Source organism: Bubalus kerabau, chromosome 18, assembly GCF_029407905.1.
Source record: "Bubalus kerabau isolate K-KA32 ecotype Philippines breed swamp buffalo chromosome 18, PCC_UOA_SB_1v2, whole genome shotgun sequence".
Classification (NCBI taxonomy): Eukaryota; Metazoa; Chordata; class Mammalia; order Artiodactyla; family Bovidae; genus Bubalus; species Bubalus kerabau.
The window spans coordinates 9,841,470-9,862,253 of NC_073641.1; the positions used below are offsets into that span (position 1 = coordinate 9,841,470).

The following is a 20,784-nucleotide window of genomic DNA, read 5'->3' on the forward strand; positions in this document are numbered from 1 at the left end:
ATTTACTGTGGTGATCAATTCACAATACAATCAGTCTCCCATATCCGCAGATGTGGAACCTGAAGATACAAAGGGCTGACCGCACTACACCATTTCATGCAAGGGACTCGAACATCCACAGATCTGAGTGTCCACCAGTGGGCCTGGAACCAGTCCTCCATGAATACCAAGGGATACCTGTATATACATATAAGGAATGATTGTGTTTTATACCTGAGACAAATACTATGTTTTAGGTCAATTAATTCAAAAAGAGAACTTTGGTTCATGTATTGGAATGCTACACAGCTGTTTCATCTACTATAGAAAGAAATACTTAATGCCTTGGAAAGATGTTCATGCCAAGTTAAATTTAAAATGAAAGTTATTTAAAACATATAGTATAATCCCATTTTTGCAAATAATATATGTACACAATATGTATACAAAAGACATGAGAAGGCTATAAATGTGAAAAAAAAATCAAAAACCACACACACACATAATGAAATATCAATATAGCATTCAAATGGCTATAACAAAACACAGTGGCATAACCAAATCTTGGAAAGGATGTAGAGATGCTAATCACTTACACATTGCTGGTAGAATGCAAAATAATATAGCCATTCTGGAAAACAGCTGGGCAGTCTTTAAAAAACTAAATACACGTTGCCACCAGTAATTCCACTAACAGGTATTTCCCCCACCCCCAGAGAAATAGAACTTTATGTTCACAGAAAAACCTGTATATTATTGGTAATAGCCTTATCTATAACAGCCAAAAACTAGAATCAGCCCAGATTCTCCAACAGTTGAACGCGGAAGACAGCACAGTCTGCTGTCTGTGTGCACACTTATGTGTGCATGCCTAAGTCAGCAATACACACTACTCAGAAATTAAAAGGAACTATTTACACACCACGGATCAATCTTTAGGAAATTATGCTGATCGATAGGAGCCGATCCCAAAAGGTCACAGACCATAATCCCACATATATAATAACATTTTTAAATGAGAAAAATTAATGGACAACAGATTAGTAGTGGCCAGAGGCAGAATACAGTATTGGGAGGGGTAAGGAGGGAAGGCGGTCATGATTATAAAAGGGCGACATGAGGGATCCTAGCAGTTTCAGAAGCATTCAGTATCTTGTCTGTGGCGGTGAACGCATGAACTTACACAGGTGACAAAAAAGGATGCTGCAATTTAAGATCACAGAGGCTAGTAAATATAAGTAACACTGGGAAACCTGAGTAAGATGAGTACATTGTATCATTGTCAATATCAACTGATCTTAGTAGTAGTAGCAGTTAGACGCTCTGTCCTGTCTGACTCTTTGTGACCCCACAGACTGTAGCTCACCAGGCTGCTCTGTCCATGGGATTTTCCAGGCAAGAATACTGGAGTGGATTACCATTCCCTTCTCCAGAGGATCTTCCCGAGTCAGGGATTGAACCCAGGTCTCCTGCATTGCAGGCAGATTCATGACCATTTGAGCTGTAGGGCAATTGAGCTTATTATAGTTTTATAAAATATTACCATTGGGCAGAGAGTATAAAGTTTCTCTACAGTGTTTCTAGGGCACTCAGCAGTAAAGAATCTGCCTGCAATGCAGGAGACGTGGGTTAGATTCCTGAGTGAGGAAGATCCCCTCAAGAAGGAAATGGCAACCCACTCCAGTCTTCTTGCCTGGGAAATCCCATGGACAGAAGAGTCTGGTGGGCTACAGTCCATGGAGTCGCAAAAGAGTCGGACACAACTTAGCAACCAACCAACAACTAATAGTATTTCTTATAACTGAATGCGACTGTACAATTATCTCAATAAAATTGTCAATTTGAAAAGTCATGTTAGAATTTATGTATCCTAATCGATTTTCTCTTTTGCAGTGGCTACCATAGGCGGTCCACTGCCCCTCACATCTCACCCTCATTTTCCAATGATATTGCTACTGCTTAAAATATTTTTAGGATTCTTTCTCAGCCTGTGACATGTTTTGATTATTCTGTGTGACAGCTTTATCTTTAAGAATAAATTTCAAATTTTAAAATGTCAAAAGAAATTCAGAACTATGTTAGAGAAGAAACAAAGTGAACAAAGTAGGAAATACTATTTATGGGCAAGAAACAAAGTAACTAAGTCATGAAAGTGGTTCTCTTTTGTGGAGTCATGGGCTTAGTTTAAGCTTGTGAGATCCAAGATTAAAAAACCACATACTTCTGATTGAAAATCCCTTCTAGAGGCAATGTGAAGCCAAAGAAGTATTTGAAGTGAGGCAGTAACTTACCTAAGGTCGTCTTGTCACAAGGTTGACCCAAAGACTGCTAAACGGACTACAGAGACAAAAGAAAGTAGCTGGGGGAATAGGCACATGGAAAATTCTCCTGAAAACTTAGGAGCATGTCTACTGAGATGTTAACAAATCCAACCAGAGGTGGAAGGCACCACCTCCCCCATGGCTTTCATCTGCATTTCAGACAGCAAATTGTGGCTTTGCACCACCCCCATCCACCTCCCCATTCCCAACTTGGCTTTATACGGTCTCTGCAGGAACAAAAAGGTACTCTCCACCTACTAACCACAAAAATTAAATTCTTAAACCAGAATAGCTAGATTACTGTACCCAATTCTAAACTATAAGACTAGTGGACAAATGAGTAAAGCCTGGAAAAATTCTCAAATGATGCTTTCACATTTAGAAATATGACCTTAATGATTAAAAGAAATGAAGCTTAACCTCAGAGAAACAGCTAGTTTCTAAATGTTTCATTTAGTTTAGCACATTTACTCTGAACTTCCTATATATGCTTAGTACTCATAAAAAAAAAAGTATAAATGTCTCCCTTCAAATGTCTATCAACTCTATTTGAAAAGAAAGGGTATACTGATATGAAACAGGTAAATAAGCTAAAAGAACAGATAACTATATACCAAGGAAAACACAACCATTCACTTTCTCTATAAATACTGTTAGGTAGTTAGAATAGGGAAAGTGAAGTCGCTCAGTTGTGTCCGACTCGTTGCAACCCCATGGACAGAGGAGCCCCAGGCTCCTCTGTCCATGGGATTTTCCAGGCAAGAATACTGGAGTGGGCTGCCATTTCCTTCTCCAGGGGATCTTCCCAACCCAGGGATCGAACCCAGGTCTCCTGCATTGCAGGCAAACGCTTTACCGTCTGAGCCACCAGGGAAAAGGAGTTCAAAATGGTGGTGGCTAAAAGATAAGGAAGAGAAAAGCCACGAAAATAGAACAAAGGAAGGCCCGAGGGCCGGAGTGAGGACCTCTGGTAGAATAAGCAGCACTCCTGGCTAACCCAATTTACACAGGGCAGGGCTGGAGGAGGGAAACATATAAAAAGAGGAGCCAAAGGGCTGGGGCTCTCTCTCTCTCTCCTTCCCCCCACCACACGTGCTGGGGCGCTCTTCTCTTCGCATCTTTGGGTCGGCACGCCCTCACGCGTCAGGGATGGATTTTCCTGTTATTATCTAGATAAAATAGAGCTGTAACACGGAGCTGTAACACTGATTTGTCTAAGAGCTATAACACGGTCAAAGACCCGAGAGCTGCGACACGCTAAGGGCTTTAATGTCCGTCACTCCAAATCTTTGTTGTGACGAGACAGAATTGAGGAGCATACACTCGCCTGACAATACTTATTGAGTGTCTATTATATCCTAGGTACTGGGGATGGAGGGATGAGTTCTTCCTAGAGAAACTGCCGGCCCAGTGAGAAAACGGAAAACAATGAGAATATAAAATGTGTGGGATTCTGCGAATCCAGGGAGATAGAAATGCTCAAATCACTCAGTAGCTGAGGTATCAGGCATGGTTCTCCAAGGAGATGAGGCCTAAGCTAAGTCTTAAAGAATACATACAATTGCTTTTTACTAAGGGCATTCTACTTAGAAAAGCATTTGGAAATGAGGGCAGAGCATGTCTGGTTCTTACATGACTGAGTTGGTGGGGCAGAGGAGGAGCAGAAGAGGGAAGGGAACTGCTTCTGGCATTCAGCATCAGGAACCGTGCATGCTGAGCATTCAATAATACTGGACTGATTGTGCTCAAAGAACTGTCCCACCCAAATGCCAATAGCGACTCTTGTTGAAAATCATTGACGTTCACCAGGTAGACCGTGAAATGGGAGGACATTGCAAGTAGAAGAAATAGGAGTAACTACACGGAAGCATTCAAGAAAGGGTTATTCATGGAGCTACAAACACCTCCAGGACTACTGAAAGTATGCATAGGGCAGTGGTGGGAGAGAAAGATGGAAAATTTTTCCAGGCCCCAATGTTACATCATACTAAGTAACACGAACTTAAAGCCAATTAGTGGCTTTAGGCAACAGACGCAAGCAACCCAAATTGCGTGTTAGAGAGATCACTGTGACGCAGGGCTAAGATGAACTGAAAACAGAGAGACCAAAGTCAGGGAAGTCAAGCAAGAGACCATTGCTATTGTTCAGGTGAAAGACAGTGAGAGCCTGAATCAAAGCAATGTTTTAGGGAGGACAAAGAAATGTGAGAGATTAAAGAACAAAATGAAAAGGCCTTGATGCTTAACTAGATGTAGGGCATGAGGACCAGGAGGAATGAATCTACGGGAACCCCTTGGTTCATGGCTTAGACAATGGAGAAGACGGTGCCACTGACCAAGAAGGGGAAAGTGAAAGGGGAGGCGGATAGATGACTTGGAGAAAGAAATAAAAATGAGTTCTGGCCGTTAAGAGATTGAGATGTGATGACTGGTATCCAAGACAGGTCAAAAGCAGGGACCTGGAGTTCAAGAAAGAGGTCTGGGCTGGAGAGAAAGATTTTGATAATACAGTAACAGTAATTAAAGTCATTTGGGAGTAAATGAGATGGAGTAAGGAAGTGGATACACACAAACTCAAAAAGGGCTTAGAACAGAAACTTGGAGAACTCCAAGAGAAAGGGAGAGGAAGCAGAGCTCACAAAAGGCACTGAGGAACAAAGAAATAGGGCTGACATTTACAGAGCACTATTTATTGTACTAGACAATTTTCATCCAGTCCTCACAAACATATGGAGTACCTTCTGCTATTGTCCCCATTTTACAGATGGGAAAAGTAAGGCACAGAGAGGTTAAACACTCTGCTCAAAGGCACACAACAACTAAATGGTAGAATGGAAATTTAAAACCAAGCAGTCTTGTTCCAGATTCCACACTCCCAACCATCTATTACCACGTTAGAAATTTAGAAGGGGACAAATGTGACAAAATCCAAGAGAAATGAACAAGGGAGCAAAAGCTGTGAGGCAAAGCAAGATAAGAACTGAGAAGGAACACTTGAAGCCGAGATTGGAGAGGTCGCTGGTCTGCCTGGCCACATCCATGCTGAAAGGAGCAGCCTAATGAGAGCAGTGCAGCAGTAACCAGGAGGAGAGGAGTGGAGAAAGTAAGGTTAAACAGCAAATGCTTTAAGAGTTTAGGAAAATGAGAGAGCTTTGCAGTTGAAGTTGTTAGAAAAGACTCTGCCTGGTGTGTCTCTCAAGCTGTGTCTCAGAAAGGAGAAACAGACTGAGAACTGGGGTTCAAATGTTTTCAAAAGCCACGTCAAACACTGTTTTGTTACTGTGACTAAGATCCATCTATACCCCTGGGCTCCTGTGATCTGAACAAACGTGACCCACCTATGATAAGAATAATAACTACTGAGTACACGCTAGTTTCTTTTCTATGTTGGCCGTCTGCGGCGGCTTCTGAGGATTCTTATGTACTTCCTTTTTTCCTCCCCCCCCTGAGATGTCGTGGTAACTTTATGGTCCCATTCCAAACTGAGATGCGATTGAACTATCTTTAGTAACTCTCCTTCCAATGACATATTAGACAAAGTCTTGTAGCGACTTCCTGCTGACCCCGGCCCCTTTGATTTCCGTCTTGGAGGTCCTCTCACCCATGACCTTTGCCAGTCATAAGACTTGTGGAATGTAAAGTATAATGTTTCTTGGTTTGGGGATTTTTAAAAATTATGATTATTCTGATATTGTATACTTTTTGTACATTTACTTACTCTGGCCAGGTCTTGTGGCTGGCGGGATGTTAGTTCCCTGACCAGGCATCCAACCCTGTGCCCTTGGCTGTGAAAATTCAGGAGTTCTAATCACTGAACTACTGGGGAATTGCTGCAACACTTAGACTTTAAAGGGCAGTAGTTTTGCTTTTAGGCAGCATGTGTTCAATGTCTGTCCCTGCAGTTCCCTAACTTGGGTAATTTAATCTTGGCCTCAGTTTCTGTCATTTGTAGAATGGAGAAAAGAAGAATGCCATTGTAATAACTTGCTGAGAGGATGGAATTAAGTCACACAGATTGCCTGGCACCATAGTCGGACAACTGATTTGCACATCAGGACCGCTACGGACTTCCACCAGAGTTTCCTCCGGCTTTGCCCTGCCCAGCATAGTTCACCATCTTTCTGGTCCTAACGTGTGTGCTCATGCACAGGAAAATCCGAAGCTGGAGCTGGGCAGGCAGAGCAGGACTCCAAGACAGGGATCCGCTTTTGGCCATCAATGGGGTCTCCTGCACCAGCCTCTCTCATGCCAGTGCCATGAGCCTCGTCGATGTCTCAGGGAATCAGCCTGTCCTCACTGTGTGGCGGGTAGAGGACGAGGGACCTGTGCAATCGCCATCCCCGGGTGAGCTTCAGGCACTGTCACCCGTGTCTCCACTGAGTCCCGAGCCCCCAGGAGCTCCAGTTCCCCAGCCTCTCCAGCCCGGGTGCCTCCTCTCGCCCCCTGACAGTGAGGCTTACTAAGGAGAAACAGACAGTGATGCTGACAGCCCAGCCACCCAGGAAAAGACCCGCCGACCCCGCCACCAAGGCCCCACAAGGCCCACCCCTCCAGGAGCCCTACCGGATGAGGTCTACCTGTCTGACAGCCCTGCAGAGCCGGCACCTGCTGTCCATGGCCCTCCCAGCCAGGGTGACAGTCGTGTGAGCTCCCCATCTTGGGAGGATAGGACAACTCTTCAGCCACCCCCTGCTGAGGCCCTGCTGTTGCCCCATGGCCCCCTCCGGCCTGGCCCTCATCTCAGTCCGATGGTGGGGCCTGTTCCCCACCCAGTGGCAGAAGATCTTACCACCACCTATACTCAGAAGGCCAAACAAGCCAAGCTACAAAGGGCAGAGAGCCTCCAAGAGCGGAGTATGAAGGAGGCCAAGACCAAATGCCGGACGATTGCATCCTGCTCACTGCAGCCCCTAACCCCTACTCCAAGGGGGTACTGATGTTTAAGAAACGTCAGCAGAGAGCCAAGAAGTACACCCTAGTGAGCTTTGGGGCTGCCGCGGGGACCGGCGCTGAGGAAGAAGACGGCTTGCCTCCAACCGGTGAGTCCGAGCTGGACAAAGAGGCTTTCTCCGACGCCTGCAGCCTCACCAACCAGTCCGACTGGGACAGCCCCTACCTGGACATGGAGCTAGCCAGACCGAGCTCAGGCACAGCAGAGGGCCGGGGGCTGGGAGGGCAGCCGAGTGAGGCCTCCAGGCGAGGGGCCCAACTCTTTGAACAGCAGTGCCAGCGCGCAGCCTCCATCACCCAGCAGCTGGCCCAGGAAGGTCCAGCGGCCACGCTCAACAGGCAGGGCCTGCAGTCTCCACCTCAGCCACAAAGTGCTCCGCCAGAGGCGGCTCTACTCCCATCCAGCCCTTTGCCAGCCCCTGTAGTCAACCCCAGACCTTTCCTCCCCGGCTGTGGAACCTCTACCTGAGCTCCAAGCATCTTTAACCGTTCAGCTAGCACTCCCGGCTTACAAGGGCTGCGGTCAGGTACCACCTTGGTTATTTTCCGGCCCCTAGTTCCCAAGAGGGCAAATGAGAGCCTGGGAGGCCTCAGCACCGCCCCACCGCCTTTCCTATCTCCTCCGCAGGGCACCTTTCCTGTGCCCAGCTTCACTTAAGGGGTTCCAAGCCACGTGCCAGTCCCCGCTTCCCCCAGCACCCCACGCTCCTCCGGCCCCGTGATGGTCACCAGATCCCTATACATCCCAGCCCCTAATCATCCTGTTACACCAGGCGGAGCCCCAGAGCCCCCGGCCCCCGCTAGCGGAGCTGCCATGACCTCCACCACTTCTATCTTCCTGTCGTCGCCTCTGCGATCTGCTGCGCGCCCAGAAGCGCCTGCCGCTCTAGCTCTGCGGCCCCTGAGCCCCCCAGCGCCCAGGAGCAATGCATCTCCGTGCCAGCTGCTCGCACGGGCATCCTCCAGGAGGCCCGGCGTCGGGAAACCCGAAAGCAGATGTTCCGGTCGGGAAATAAGGAGACGAAGAACTCGCCCAACCCCGAGCTGCTATCATTGGTGCAAAACCTGGATGAAAAACTCCGGGCTGGGGGCGCAGAATCTGGTCCAGAGGAGGATGCTCTGAGCCTCAGGGCTGAAGCCTGCAACTTCATGCAGCCACCAGGGGGCAGGAGTTACAAGACGTTGCCTCACGTGACAGCTAAAACCCCGCCTCCAATGGCTCCCAACACCCCACCCCCTACGACTCCTAAGACTCCACCCCCAGTGGCTCCTAAGCCTCCTTCTCGAGGATCCTCCATGGGTTAGTGAACGGGGCCGCCCCTTCGGCTGGAATCCCTGAAACACCAAGGCTTCAGGGGAGGGGAGGGGAGCTGTTTGCCAAACGTCAGAGCCGAGCGGACAGGTATGTGGTGGAAGTTCCACCTGGTCCTGGCCTTGGCCCTCGGCCCAGAAGCCCTTCTCCTACCCCTTCACTGCCCTCTTCCTGGAAATATTCACCCAATATACGTGCTCCACCTCCTATTGCTTACAACCCACTGCTCTCACCCTTTTTCCCCCAAGCTGCCCAAACTCTCCCTAGTAAGACCCAATCCCAAGGGCCTTGGGCAGCCCCTAAGCAGGGCATTAAGGCTCTGGATTTCATGCGCCACCAGCCCTGCCAACTTAAAACTGCCATGTTCTGTTTTGATGAGGTTCCCCTGACTCTTGGACCCACCTCCTCAGGGCCTCCCCAAACTGCCTGAGTCCAGGAGATCTGCCGATTCTCAACTCCAGCGCCCCAGCCCACTGTGGAACCCCTGGCCCCGACTGTGCTTGCCCCCAGAGCAGCCACTACACTGGACGAGCCCATCTGGAGGACAGAGCTGGCCTCAGCCCCTGTCCTTAGCCTACCCCCTCCTCCAGAGTCTCCCAGGGGTCTTGGGACCTCCCCCAGCCCCTGTGACTTCCAAGTAGCCAGGCCCCGATTCTCAAGCTACCAGAACAGGATTGCAGGCTCATGTGTGGAGGCCTGGGGCGGGCCACCACTGAACAGGGCACAGCTCCCAGGCCCAAGGGGAGGTGGAACATCCAGTTCCTAAAATTGCTTCTCCTTCCCAACGCTCTCCCTGCCCTGCACCCCCCCACCCCACCCCGCCCCACTAAGCAGGCTAAATTTCCCGTGCCAGAGATAATTTTGGAGTTGGTGTCCTGTTCCCCAGTTTCCTCCTGGCTCCCAACCTCCCTGCTGCTTTCTAATCTACTCTCTCTGCTTTGGTGTCTGTGCTTCTCTTTGTAGTTTCTTGCCTGGGTCTCTGTCTTTAGGTCTCTCTCTTCACCTACACTCCTCTGCTGGTCTCTATTTCTCTACATTTGTGCCTTTTTCTGTGGGCCTTGTTTTAACATTCAATGAGAAACACACAGGGAAGTTACTACTAAGCCCTCAGGCAAGAAGCTCACCACCAGACAGGCAGCAAAGGGACTGAACTGACCCCTATTTGCATTAAGTCACTCACTGTTCCTCACTCTTCTTTCCCAGCTTGGCTGGTATATTCCTAGGCATGTGTATGTCTGTGAATGTGTGTGTATGTGTAAGTGTGTGCATGAACACAGATGTGCTCTTCTGTCTGAGGCAAGACTAAGACCAGAGGTCTAAATAAAGACCCAGTCTGGGTCTCACCTTTGCCCTGATTAAGAAAAAAAAAAGAAGAACTACAAATTTCTATCACATATACAATTAGGATGTAAAATCAGCAGTGGGGATTCAAGATTAAAACAGAAAAGAACTTTCCTACAGATTAAATATTAAAACAGTCCAATGAGTTACCAAAAAAATCTTCAACTAACAAATTAAATATTAAATACACTGCCCTGAATATTACTAAAGGCAAAGAGAAATATAAGATCCCGCCCTTGAGACATTTATAGAGAGACAAGTTCAAACACATGAGGAGTTCAGCAGCAATTTAAGAGCTTAAACAATAATTCAATAATAATACATAATTGTGGGCTTCCCTGGTGTTTCAGTGGTAAAAAAGAAAAAATCCACCTGCCAATGCGGATTCGCTTGGGCCAGAGACACGGGTTCAATCCCTGGTCCAGGAAGATCCCACACGCCACAGAGCAACTAAGCACATGGGCCATTAACTACTGAGCCCGTACTCTGGAGCTTGGGGGCCACGACTACTGAGACCACATGCTGCAACTACCGAAGCCCACACGCCCTAGAGCCCAAGCTCTGCAACAAGAGAAGCCACCACAATGAGCAGCCAGTGCTCAGCAACTAGAGCGTAGCCCCTGCTCTCTGCAACTAGAGAAAAGCACTCACAGCAATGAAGAATCAGCACAGAGCCAAAAATACATAATTTTAAATAATAATAGTACATAATTGTGCAGAGCTCATGAGGGACTGCAGTGAGGTCAGGAAGAATGAGGACTCAGAAGGAGCCACGGTCTTTGGAAAGTAGAAAGTTACGGGGAATCACTTCTAGTGCAGCGAAGAGGAAAGTGAAGGGGCTTTTGTTCGCTATTTTGGTCTTTTTATGTTGGTGGGGACCTGTGCATACTTACAAGGAGAAGGGAAAGGGGAGAATGTTCAAAGTGCTGACGAGAATAGACCTTGGCAGTTGGCACCCAGTGACCAAGGATGTTAAATGTCCCAAAACGGGAACAGTCCTGCATCTTGAAGAACTGTGCCATGTTCGTCTTAGAAATCTGGACAGATTTCCATTCTGCTCCTGATGGCTCGGGTGTGCCTTTTCTTCAAAAGAGAGCCTAGCCAACTTCAAGTCTCCACCAGAAAGGGCCTTCCTCATGGGAGAGTTCCTACATTCTAGAAAGTCATACCACTTAACTACATGATACTATCCTTTATACAATCCCCCAGGAAATTAGCACATAATTTCTTCTCAGATCTACCATTAAAATTCCTAATATTTTCATTTAAATTATCATTTAATTGCCCAACTCATAAATTATATATTAATGTTGATTTTCAGTTAAATATGAAAACAGAGGGGTAAGCCGTGTGCGGTGGCGGAGTCGGCATCGGCTGCAGGGGGAGACTTTGGCGTGATTTCTCACACCATCTTGCTGGTATAGCCTACCAAGAGGCCAGAAGGCAGAACTTAAGCTGAGTATGAATCTGTGAATGAGCGTATGGAAGGTGTTTGTAAAATGTATGAAGAATATCTGAAGAGAATGAATCCCAACAGCCCCTCTATCACATATGATATCAGTCAGTTGTTTGATTTTATTGATGACCTGGCAAGCCTCAGCTGACTTGTTTACCGAGCTGATACCCAGACATACCAGCCTTGTAACAAAAATTGGATTAAAGAGAAGATCTACGTGCTCCTTCGTAGACAGGCCCAACAGGCTGAGAAATAGTTGAGTTTGGAAGCATTAGGGGGACGGGGGTGGGCTTGGAACACAGGTGTGTGCAGTGTGCTGTAGTGGAAGTTTTGTTTTATAGTTATCCTGTTTCCATTTTGGTATACCCTAGCCAGAACTGAATGTATTAGATAAAATGTGATGATCTTGTTCAATCTGAAAACCCCTTTGCGCCCTCCCCTCCCCTTTTTTTTACTTAAACATTTTTATGATGATTTAGATGGAAGTTGGTTTTTGTCAGTTCATATTGGTTCCAGTCCCTCAAACTCTTCATACCTGCTTTTAAACATCCACTGTACTAATCCTCCTTCAAACTGGGGTGGGGAGTGGGCGCAGTTTAGTTACATCCTCAAGATAAAGTCTTGGTGAAAAACAAATGTTCTTTAGTTATTAAAAAAAAAAAAATGAAAACAGAATACTAGTTTTACTTCGATTTTTCAAAAACATGGCGAAAAGAATTTAATACCCAAATGTGCATATCTTCTATTGGAGTGAATGGTTCTATTTCATGGCATATAAGTTCCTTGTTGATAGTCCTCACCAAGGGAGACCAAAGAATAAGGCTCTGTCTTTCTGTCAACCTGAACTTGGACAAGTGGGTGGCTCTTGGGATTGGATGTGCTCCAAAAACTGCAATGCCTGCCGTGAGGCAGGTAGAACTTGGCCCTTTCCCTCTGACTATTTACTCAAGTCCTCGGGAAAATTAGAAGTCCCCTTTTCAGATCATGTTTTCTATGGCTCTCACATAACAATGTGTTCCCTAAAGCAACACTGAGCCCATTATTCTGAAAAATGCACTATTAGAAAGGAACTAGGAACTAAAGGCTACAGTTTGCAGAACGTGAAGCAAAAAAGTAAACAGCACATCAAGGCAGATCTGCACGTGCTATGAACTGAACCACTCTCTACCTACTCTAGGGGTGGAAACGCAGTCTGGAAAATGTTTGCATCAACAGAATACACAGGTGTGGTGAGTGCAGGCCTGAGTGTGTGTCCTCCCCGCAAACTCATATGCTGAAAACTTTACCCCAAAGATGATGGGGTTAGGAGATGGGGCCTTGAAGAAGTTCGTAGGTGGTGAGCGTGGGGGCCCATGAATGGAATGAGTGCCCATTCCCTAGCCCTCCTGCCAGGTGAGGACACAATGAGAAGTCTGTGACCCAGAAGAGGGCCCTCACCCAACCATGCTCCTGAACTTGGACCTCTAGCCTCAGAACTGTAAGAAATAAATCTGTTTAATAATATGAAGGCCAAATACAAGGTCCTGCTTCATCACTGTTTCCCATCATCTTAGGACTTCTCATAAGGCCACTAAATTTAGTTCATCTTAACCCCACTCCCAGTGTATACACATACACACATGCGTATTTACCTTTCATCTCCTAGTTCTTCACATTCCTGGCTTCCAGTAGGTGAAAGCTAACTAATGGAGTGATATAATCCGGTTAATATGGTAATGATAGTCATGGATATAAAGCCTTGATCTTCCCTACCAACAAATACTGCCTTGATTCAGAAACACTGACTAAAGACACAAATACAGGAACAAAGGCAGGGCACACAGTTTGGAGCAAGCAGGTCTATTAGCCAAATTACAGAAAATATGCTGGCCCCTGACTCAAGGCATGCATATGTGCCCATGTGTATTACAGATCTGTCTAGGTGTGTGGCCTATACATTTATATTACATATTTGTGGGGAAAACCCCATTTTAGATGAGAGCTGACAAAGCATTTAGTAAAACACCGATACCATACAAAATATCCCGGGTGTGGAAGGTACCCAGTAAACTTAATCACAGCAAATGAGTGATTTATTGAAGAACAGTCTATAATATCAGCTCCAGACCACATCCATTGCCCATCTCTGAAATGAGCTCATGCCAAGTTATGCTCTACCAATTCATTTCCCTTTTCTAACTACATTAAACTATTGCAAAGAACAACTATGGTTCTTTCCTTTTATTACCCCATCCTTAAGATATCACGTCATTCTGAACAAATTCCTATTCCCTATTTTGAAACCAACATTTCATAACATCAACTGGTCACATATCAGGCCTTCAGAGCTCTGTCTTTCTGGTTCTGCCTCCAATTCCCTCATCCAACTCTCCTCCTGTATTCTGGGTCCCATTCGTTCCCAACAGCCAAGGGACTTTTCACCCACAGTAGTTCAAGGTCCTTGCCCTTGGAAACTCCTGCCCTATTGTAGGAAGCATACAATGAAACAGCCAATGTCATGTAATTAACATTAGAGCAAAGAGATGAACTGATTGCTAACAGTACAAAAGAAAGGCACCAATCCTGCCAGAAATGGGCTGGGTACCTTTGTAAGATCAGTTGACAAGCACTTGTTCATTTAAGTGTTTAAGAAAACAGACTTCCTTTCTGCCAATATGATGAGTTAAATAACCTGAGAACTCTACTGCTCAAAGCATTTGTTGTTTATCATTCAGTTGCTCAGTCATGTCCAACTGCAACCTCATGGACTGCAGCACACCAGGCATCCCAGTACTTCACCATCTCTGGCAGTTTGCTCAAACTCATGCCCATTGCATTGGTGATGCCATCCAATGATCTCATCCTCTGTCATCTCCTTCTCCTCCTGCTCTCAATCTTTCCCAGCATCAGGGTCTTTTCCAATGAGTCAGCTCTTTGCATCAGGGGGCCAAAGTATTGGAGCTTCAGCTTCAGTATCAGTCCTTCCAATGAATTTTCAGCATTGATTTCCTTTAGCATTGACTGATTTGATCTCCTTGAAGTCCAAGGGGCTCTCAAGAGTCTTCTCCAGCATCACAGTTTGAAAGCATCAATTATTCAGCCCCAGCCTTCTTTATGGTACAACTGTCACATCCGTACACGACTACTGGAAAAACCCTCAGTTCAGTTCAGTCGCTCAGTCACGTCCGACTCTTTGTGACCCCATGAATCACAGCACGCCAGGCCTCCCTGTCCATCACCAACTCCCAGAGTTCACCCAAACTCACGTCCATTGAGTCGGTGATGCCATCCAGCCATCTCATCCTCTATCGTTCCCTTCTCCTGCCCCCAATCCCTCCCAGTATCAGAGTCTTTTCCCATGAGTCAACTCTTCACATGAGGTGGCTAAAGTACTGGAGTTTCAGCTTTAGCATCATTCCTTGCAAAGAAATCCCAGGGCTGATCTCCTTCAGAATGGACTGGTTGGCTCTCCTTGCAGTCCAAGGGACTCTCAAGAGTCTTCTCCAACACCACAGTTCAAAAGCATCAATTCTTCGGTGCTCAGCTTTCTTCACAGTCCAACTCTCACATCCATACATGACTACTAGAAAAACCATAGCCTTGACTAGACTGACCTTCATCGACAAAGTAATGTCTCTGCTTTTTAATATGCTATCTAGGTTGGTCATAACTTTCCTTCCAAGGAGTAAGCGTCTTTTAATTTCATGGCTGCAGTCACCATCTGCAGTGATTTTGGAGCCCAAAAAAATAAAGTCAGCCACTGTTTCCACTGTTTCCTCTTCTATTTCCCATGAAGTGATAGGACCAGATGCCATGATCTAGCTTTGACTAAATGGATGTTTGTTAGCAAAGTGATGTCTCTGCTTTTTAATATGCTACCTAGATTTGTCACAGCTTTTCTTCCAAGGAGCAAGAGTCTTTTAATTTAATGACTGCAGTCATCGTTTGCAGTGAATTTGGAGCCCAAGAGAATAAAGTCTGTCACTGTTTCCATTTTTTCCTCATCTATTTGCCATGAAGCATGATCTTGGAAGGGAGCCTATTTAAGAATCACTGCAAATGCATATTTCTTGAGAACTCTCCCAAGAAAATAAGGAAGCTCTCCAAAAGTCACCAAATTAAGACTCACCGAAAAATATAGCAATAAACTGTGTTTTCACAACAAACTGTGGAAAATCCTTAAAGAGATGGGAATACCAGACCACCTTACCTGCCTCCTGAGAAATCTGTATGCAGGTCAAGAACCAACAGTTAGAACCAGACATAGCACAACAGACTTGTTCCAAATTGGGGAAGGAGTACGTCAAGGCTATACATTGTCACCCTGCTTATTTAACTTACATTCAGAGTACATCATGTGAAATGCCAGGCTGGATGAAGCACAAGCTGGAATCAAGACTGCCAGGAGAAATATTAATAACCTCAGATATGCAGAGGACACCACCCTTAAGGCAGGAAGCGAAGAGGAACTGAAAAGCCTCTTGATGAAAGTGAAAGAGAAGAGTGAAAAAGCTGGCTTAAAACTCAACAGTCAAAAAATGAAGATCATGGCATCACCTCATGGCAAATAGATGGGGAAACAATGGAAACTTTATTTTCCTGGGCTCCAAAATCACTGCAAATGGTGACTGCAGCCATGAAATTAAAAGACACTTGCTCCTTGGAAGAAAAGCTAAGACCAACCTAGAGAGCGTATTAAAAAGCTGAGACATTACTTTGCTGACAAAGGTCCGTCTAGTCAAAGCTGTGGCTTTTCCAGTAGTTATGTATGGATTTGAGAGCTGGACCATAAAAAAAGTTGAGATCTGAAGAATTGATGCTTTTGAACTGTGATGTTGGAGAAGACTCTTGAGAGTTCCTTGGACTTCAAGGAAATCAAACCAGTCAATCCAAAAGGAAATCAGTCCTGAATATTCATTGGAAGGACTAATGCTGAAGCTGAAACTCCAATACTTTGGCCACCTGCTGGGAAGAAGACACTCATTGGAAAAGACCCTGATGCTGGGCAACATTGAAGGCAGGAGGAGAAGGGGACAACAGAGGATGAGATCATTGGATGGCATCACCAACTCGATGGACGTGTTGGTGATGGACAGGGAGGCCAAGCATGTTGCAGCACATGGGGTTGCAAAGAATCAGACACAACTGAGTAACTGAACTGAACTGAAAAATACAGAGATGACACAGCAAGAATCTTTGCTCTAAAGAGTTTGGTCTCAGCTCTGAAGATTGAGTTTAAATGGCCTTTGAACGTAATCAGTAAACTAGAATTTGAATCTTAAGGGGTATAGCAAAAAGCTAGAATAGAAAGATACGAAAGATGTTAAGAAAGATGAAATATATGATGAAAAGGTTCGACATACTTTTTATAGGAATTTCAGACTGAGATAAAAGAATATTTGAAGAGATGGTTTTGAAGAACTCTTATTACTAGGGTAGTACTGACACTCACTGCTGCTGCTGCTGCTAAGTCGCTTCAGTCGTGTCCGACTCTGTGCGACGCCATAGAAGGCAGCCCACCAGGCTCCGCCGTCCCTGGGATTCTCCAGGCAAGAACACTGGAGTGGGTTGCCACTTCCTTCTCCAATGCATGAAAGTGACAAGTGAAAGTGAAGTCGCTCAGTAAGTGTCCAACTCTTCATGATTAAGTACTCAATAAACTGCAGGGTCCTCGCTCCCCTCATATGCCCAATGACTGCCCCTATACAATCTAACAATTATATCTCAGCTTATTTCCCCAGCTAAATTATTCTCTTGCGTCCTCTGCTGTGTTCTGTTGTTGTTACTGTTGTTTGGTCACTAAATCATGTCCAGCTCTTTTGCAACCCCCTGAACTGTAGCCCACAAGGCTCCTCTGTCCATGGGATTCTCCATGCAGGAATACTGGGGTGGGTTGCCATTTTCTATTCCAGGGGATCTTTCCAACCCAGGGATCGGACCCATGTCCCCTGCATTGGCAGGTGGATTCTTTACCACTGAGCCACCTGGGAAGCGTTTTTTCCTATAAATATATGTATCCCTAATGTCAAATTCCCTGATAGATCAGTTGGTAAAGAATCCACCTGCAATGCAGGAGACCCCGGTTTGATTCCTGGGTTGGGAAGATCCGCTGGAGAAGGGATAGGCTACCCACTCCAGTATTCTTGGACTTCCCTTGTGGCTTAGCTGGTCAAGAATCAGCCTGCAATGCGAGGGACCTGGGTTCCATCCCTGGGTTGGGAAGATCCCCAGGAGAAAGGAAAGGCTACCAACTCCAGCATTCTGGTCTGGAGAATTCCACGGGCTGTATAGTCCATGGGGTCGCAAAGAGTTGGACACAACTGAGTGACTTTCCCTAATGTAAAATTTGGCTGACCGCGAAAGAGTTACAAAAATATTTTTAGCTGCTTTCTGAAGGATTAGTTCAGTAAAACCTATATCCTTTCAAAAACAGGAGGAAAAGATACATTATAATTTTAAAAGAATATTGCAGTTAAATACACTGTCTTTTAATGATTGGAGTCCCTACTGAGGCTTAATGAGAAGTATCTTCATATACATAAAAGTTCCTGAACTAAATAAGGCTACATATTTCATTACATACAATTATGGACGGGTTCACACACACATGAAACATCCACCATCTGTGTTCTGTAACACACTGACGTTCACACAAGTCCTACAGACGAAAGGACTCTTCACGTGTATTTAATGATGTCACATTATTTCATTTATTTGTGCTTTTTAAAAAGCTTCATATACCTAGACGTTTGTAGGTTGCTTTAAAAGAAAAACAACCTTGTAATCAGATTTCTGCAACATGACTTCTAATATAAATGTTTCCCTCAGTACAGATTCACTGAGAATTTTTATTAAAAAGCTTTCACATATTTCAAATATTTTTTAAAGGTTCTATACTTTATATCACTAATCTGACATTCACCAAAACATCACTTCTGGATAAAGCCTTCCACATATGTCGCAGTCTTCGTGATCATCCCCTTTCAGAGTGTGCTCATATGAGTCCGATTGCTATTTATAAAGTTTCTGAATGCTCAGGATACTGAGAGGAATCTCTGATTTATGATGGTTACCCTGAGAGAAATTTCCTGATGCTCATTTTACTTACAGGATTTCTCCCATATGGTTTCTGTCATACAACAAAGTATGACTCCTGAAAAAGAGGCTTAATTTGTAATGTTTCTATCATCTATGTTGCCTGATATTTAGTAAAACTCTAACATATAGTAAAAACTTCATGCAACCAAAACAAATAAATTTTTTTAAAAAAAGAATCTTCAAGAAACCCACCAGTATAGTTGTACCAATTACCATTACGTATTGAGAAATTTTCCAAACCTGCCTCAACCATCACATATGCTGAAACAATCACAGAAGCCTCACCACCTCCCAGAAGAGATAGGAGACCCAGAGCTGCACCACCAACTTCAAGAGCTACACCCCTTCCTAGACTCACTGCATCACCCACAACTAAATATTTAGAGACTCCTGTATCCTCTGAACCTTCAATATCCCCTGGGGCAGTGAAAAAATAAAATACTGAAAACTGCTTAAGTCTTCTGCAGGAAAAGGAAAGTGAAGTCACTCATTCGTGTTTGATTTTGCAACCCCATGGACTGTAGCCTACCAGGCTCCTCCATCCATGGGATTTTCCAGGCAAGAATACTCAAGCGGGTTGCCGTTTCCTTCTCCAGTGCATCTTCCCGACCCAGGGATTGAACCTGGGTCTCCTGCATTGCAGGCAGACGCTTTACCAGCTGAGCCACCAGGGAAGCCCAAGTCTTCTGCCTCCTCCCAAAACTTTACCTTGAGCAGGTTATCGCTCTGCCCACAGAAGGCTGGAGCTTCCTAAGAAGGATATCTTTATAACTACATTTAAGAGCCTGTGAACAAGTCGTGTATTTTTATTGCACAAAACTTGTAAAATCCTGCACAGGCACTTAAAAAAAGGCAGAGCAGAGAAAAACGGAAGGCCTGATCACATAAGACTTTACACGTAAAGTCACGTGTGGGCTTTGGTTTCTCAGAGTATGAACGGATTCATTTGAGGATTCCATGCTCAGGAATGACATGATCTGACATATACGCTAAAAGTATCATTCTGACTACTATTGTGCAGGTCGACAAAGGGACCAAGAGCAGGGCAGGAGACTTGTTTGGAGGCCATTGCAATAATCCAGGCAAGAGATGATGAGGGGCAAGAACAGGGTGGTGGCAAGGGAGGTGATGAGCAGTCCCTGGATTCTGAACACATTCTGAAGATTAAGCCAATAGGATCTCCTGTCAAGTTGAAAGTGAGATATAAGATAAAGAAGGTGTCTCCAAAGTTGGAAGAATGAGCTGAGGATGCACTTGCCATTAACAGAGATGGGGAGTGTTGTAAATAGTGCGGATTTGGGGAAGGAAACCAGGAATTCAGTTTTGTACATAAGTGTGAGATGCCCACACAGACACTGAGACACACAGAATGCAGTTTATTCTGCCCACCAAGTCCTTTTACTGATTTACTCTCATCAAAGCATTAGTGAGAAGATAAAAGTTTAAGGGAGGAAGAGTAGGGAGTAGTTCCCTCCCTTTGAGTATGTAGAAATCTAAAAATGGGTGGCCTTTTCTGCCATCTATGGCACAGCCTAGGCTGGAACGGCAAATAGCGTCTTCTTTTTCTAACCCTTGGAAAGGCATCAAAAGAATGAGATGAGTATATCCAAAGAGTGGTTTCAGACACAAAAACATACCACCATGCTGACCGTCTGGGTTGCAGCTACAACCAAAGTCCCTGCCGGCGATACGAGAAAATGAAACCACATCAACCATTTTGCGATAAATCGCCCCCAAGTCTTCCCTTTCACAGTTCCATTCTTCAGATATTGTGGTCGACAGGGCTATTTTCCTTGGAAATCATAATTATTTTCCAAAGGAAAATGAGTTCGGGTTTTCTAATGGTCAAGCAAGAAGATGACACGGAGACCAGGGCCGCCCTGGTGCCCCTCCACAGGCCCCGCCTCGCCTCTGCCTCCTGACTCAGTTTCTCAATGTGTAAATACCGCAGCAGGGAAAATATTTTCCACCACCTACACACAGGACTTCTGTGATGATTAATGAATTAATGTGTATAAAGCACTATGAGCTACTCAAATACAAGGACAATGGAACTCTATTTGTAAGCTGTTGAGGCCAAGACAGAGCAATCTTAACTCTTTTCTTACAAACCCCACTGAAAAGCACACTAAGATATCAGAAGTTATCAACCTGCATGGACGGGAAGAGACAAAATGAGATAAGATCTGAAAGCTCTTTGTGACATTCAACGCCAATGTTAGGATTTCCGGCAAAGATCCCTTAAGATAGAAATGCAATATTAAACAGGTTAAGAATGATAACCAGTCAACAAAAAGTTGTGGTTCTAGTAAAGCTCCCCACGGGGGTTAAATGTGTTGGCCTAAGAG

General features: G+C 45.2%; 1 protein-coding gene, 1 non-coding gene and 2 pseudogenes across 7 annotated transcripts in view; 2 read left to right on the plus strand and 2 right to left on the minus strand.

The window, feature by feature from the left end:
- The window catches only part of ARHGEF28 (Rho guanine nucleotide exchange factor 28), a 346,823-nt gene that overhangs the window by 291,655 nt on the left and 34,384 nt on the right, over positions 1-20,784 (minus strand). The gene's annotated exons all lie outside the window — the stretch shown is intronic.
- Positions 6,443-9,278, plus strand: LOC129633171 (synaptopodin 2-like protein; annotated as a pseudogene).
- On the plus strand, positions 10,873-11,840 carry LOC129633341 (enhancer of rudimentary homolog; annotated as a pseudogene).
- TRNAC-GCA (transfer RNA cysteine (anticodon GCA)) lies at positions 19,039-19,110 on the minus strand. The gene has a single exon. It is a non-coding gene; the product is annotated as a tRNA-Cys (tRNA).